The 3,970-nt window shown below is 38.7% G+C and overlaps 1 pseudogene; it reads left to right on the top strand.

Annotated features, from left to right (window-relative positions):
* Positions 1 to 2,318: 2,318 nt before the first annotated feature.
* LOC133046209 (olfactory receptor 9G1-like) lies at positions 2,319 to 3,252 on the top strand (annotated as a pseudogene).
* Positions 3,253 to 3,970: the final 718 nt, after the last annotated feature.

Raw genomic sequence — 3,970 nt, 5'->3', positions numbered from 1 at the left:
GCATCCCAAGAAACTGTAATAACTTTAGAACTCGTAGCTTCTGAGAGTGGTTATCTCTTCTATTCCTGAAGGTGCAAGACAAACAACAGCTTATGAGTTGAAGGGAGTTCTGGGAAATGGGTCACCTGGCAGGTCCCATGGTCTAGGTCCAGGGGTGCAGCCAGCTGTGGCATCTTTGCAAGAAACAGGAAAGAGAAAACCACTCTGACCTCACTTCCTGTCCTGCTATTTACAGCCACTGGCTAAACCCATTAAGTAAACAGAGCAAAGGGACCCATGGATACAGTTTATGCAGCTGAGCATCCTGAAAAGAAGATGAGTTTAAAGTATAGAGAAAGGAATGGGAAAAACAAAGGAAAGGTATTCAACAGACAATAAAGATATCAGTATCATTGAACATATGTGTTTAATATCCAAATATACACATATGAATATATAGTATACTTAATAAATGTCACCTATGTCTATTTTGGCTTCTACACAACTGGAGAGAATGAGAATGAAAATTCTGATTATATTTCAGTTAAGAATTGTAGTCTTAAAAAAAATCCTCATCATTGAATAATGCCCAATTTGTCAACACACAATTTTATTTAATTTTCTTGTTAGTCATTTCCCATGACCATGAAAACCTAAGGGATTGCAGAATCTATAATCCTGGGGATTCAGAAACTAATATAGAGGATTCTGAAACAGTTAGATTTGAACTCTGTTGAGGTGATGATGGGCTGAGAATTTTAGGTAAGTTATCTAACTGAGATATTAGAATTAGATGGAAAATTTTACTTGTTCCTCCAACCAATCCTAAGATTATTTACATCCTAAGGCATATATGTGCTAGTAAGAGGGCCTCTTTTCAAATATCTCACCATCTTCCTATTGCAGTTTCTGAAACTGCTCAGAGTTCACAAGAAAAAGTAGCATTTCTCATTATTAGAGACAAAAAAGAGCAATCAATATTACCAAAAAATGACAAGAAATGGGGAAAAATGTAAAATAAACTAATGATATATGCTACAAGATGGATAATAAAGGGGAACTATTTCAATAAGGCTTCTTTTTGTAGAATTCTTATGATGCCAGATTCCTGTTTATAATAATAATCATAGGAATGTTTCTTTTTTGTCATAGTATTGGACTTCCCAGGTGGCATTATTGGTGAAGAATCTGCCTGCCAACGCAGGAGATGCAAGAGACATGAGTTTGATCACTGGGTCAGGAAGATCCTCTGGAGTAGGAAATGGCAACCCGCTCTAGTATTCTTGCCTGGAGAATCCCATAGACGGGGAGACTGGTGGGCTACAGTCCATGGGATCGTAAAGAGTCAGACACAACTGAGCACACAATACAGGTATTGAGAATGCAGTTCTCACATGAGTTTTATCTCGTGCTTTCAGTAAGAGAAGGGGATATCAGAGTGTTCCTTAGGTTTCTGCTTTTTTTTTTTTTAAATGCTAATGAAATAATTCTTCTGTCAAAGTGGCATATTTTGGGGGTGGCAATACCTACCACACTTCATATTTCACTCCCTCCTAAACCATGGGGACTTAATCATGTCTCATGAGCTTTGAACAACTTGTTTATTTGTAGCTGGGAAATAGAATACAGATTTTTTTTTCTTTCAGTGTAAAAACTAAATTAGCTCCTCTCCCAGTTCCTCTTAATCAAATCATTCAGTTTTTTCTTAATATCATCTATCATTAAATGAAAGTATTTCTTATTTGTTTACTTGTGTAGTGTGTACATGCTCAGTCACTAAGTTGTGTCCGACTCTTTGTGACCCCATGGACTGTAGTCTGCCAGGCCCTTCTGTCCATGTGATTTTCCAAGCAAGAATGCTGGAGTGGGTCACCATTTCCTCCTCCAGGGTATCTTCCTGACTCAGGGATCAAATCTGCATCTCTGGCAGCTCCATCATTGGCAGGCAGATTCTTTATCCCTGCATTACCTATATATCTCTCCTTTCTAAATAAAGCCTCCACAGAATAAGGTCAGTGCTGTTAGCTTCACTACTGTATCCTAATGCCCAGACAGCCCCAGGGACTCAAGAAATATTTTCCTAATAAATGAGTAAGCCCCAAACAGCATTAAGGCTTTCTATTATTAAAGTCGCTCTGTTGAAATAAATATGTTGAGGCTCAGAAAACTTACCTCATCTTACCAAATAAGTAAAGATTCCTATTCAGCTCTTCCTTACTTTAATAACCATAGTCTTGACCATATTTCATAGGGTTCTATAAGAAAATGCCCTCCTTTGGTGTGGGTTGAGGTAATTGAACACTTGATTTCCTCATTTGTAGGTGAGGTCTCTTTAAACCATGGAGAGGAATAATCATACCGTGCCTGAGTTCATCTTTGTGGGATTCACAACAGACCCCAAGATGCAGCTGGTCCTGTTTGTGGTTTTCCTTGGTGTCTACTCCGTGACCCTGGTAGGAAATACCACTCTCATGGTGTTGACCGGTAATGACTCCTGCTTGCACACACTCATGTATTTTTTTCACTGGGAATCTGTCTTTTCTGGATCTCTGGTACTCCTCTGTGTATACCCCGAAGATTCTAGTGACCTGCATCTCTGAAGACAAAAGCATCTCTTTCACTGGCTGTGTGGTCCAGTTCTTCTTCTCTGCGTGGCTGGCCTCCAGTGAGTGCTACCTGCTGGCTGCCATGGCTTATGACCGCTACGCGGTGCCCTGCTCTATGCTCTATGTCCTGCTCTATGCTCAGGTCATGTCCAGGAGACTCTGTATCTGTTTGGTTATATATTCCCATGCTGGGGGTTTTGTCAATGCAATAATACTCACCAGCAACACATTCACTCTGAATTTTTGTGGTGGTAATGTTATTGATGACTTTTTCTGTGATATTCCACCTCTCATGAAATTGGCTTGTGACGTGCAAGAGACGTACCGGGATGTGTTGTACTTCCTCCTTGCCTCCAACGTCATCACCCCGACTGTGCTCATCCTAGCTTCCTACGCCTTCATCATTGCGGCCATCTTGCGAGTTCACCCCACCCAGGGCCGCCTCAAAGCCTTCTCCACCTGCTCCTCCCACCTGATCTCTGTCACCTTGTACTATGGCTTCATTCTCTACATCTGCTCCCGTCCAAGTTCCAGCTATTCCCCTGAGAGGGACAAGATGGTGTCTACATTTTACATCGTGGTGTTCCCCATGTTGAACCTCATGATCTACAGTCTGAGGAATAAAGATGTCAAAGATGCTCGGAAAAAACTCTTCAGGTTCACATAATCTGAAGTCTAAACTGACATAAAATTTTTGAAACATTGCTCAGTGAAAACAGACTGCTTCAGGGGAAGTTTGGGGAGAAATATTAAAAACAAACAAAAAAAAAACCACTTGTTTCTTTACTCAAATTCAATAAAAAAGTATTTTTCCTTGCATTCATTTGTTTTGTTTAATAGTTCTGCTATAATCTCTTCTACAACTTAATAAATTCAACTTAATATAACTTTTAAAAAATGATATCAAAATTTAATGCAATACAAGAGTATATATCACTTCTGGAATTCCAAATGATTAAATTTTACTATCTCCTTGGGATAGACCCATTTTCCACCTACTTGATGAGCATTAAGGGATTGTGAAAAAAAACATTAAATGGATTCTTGACATTTGTGGAATATATCCCAAAATATTCTTGTCTGATACAATGCTTCTGTGGTAATGAAAGAGTAAGGACAGTGAAGAATTTTGTGATAGAAAGAGAAGGCAATGAGGTATTAGGCAATAAACACAGATGAAAAGAAAAGTCAGAAATATCAGAGCTAGTACAAATAATGAATTGGCCTCAACTATTGGTTCTGAAACTTTATTTAACTGTAATTTATAAATATGCCCATTATGACAATAGCTATACTCTTTCAACAGAAAATTGTAACTTCTGAGGTGCAAACTACTCATTTGTCAAATGTAACCAATATTTTGTAATTTGCAGTGTTGTTGTAAA

The sequence above is a fragment of the Dama dama genome, chromosome 24 (assembly GCF_033118175.1).
Source record: "Dama dama isolate Ldn47 chromosome 24, ASM3311817v1, whole genome shotgun sequence".
Taxonomy (NCBI): Eukaryota; Metazoa; Chordata; class Mammalia; order Artiodactyla; family Cervidae; genus Dama; species Dama dama.
The sequence above is the reverse complement of the archived record's forward strand: the minus strand, read 5'-3'. Positions and strand labels throughout refer to the sequence as shown.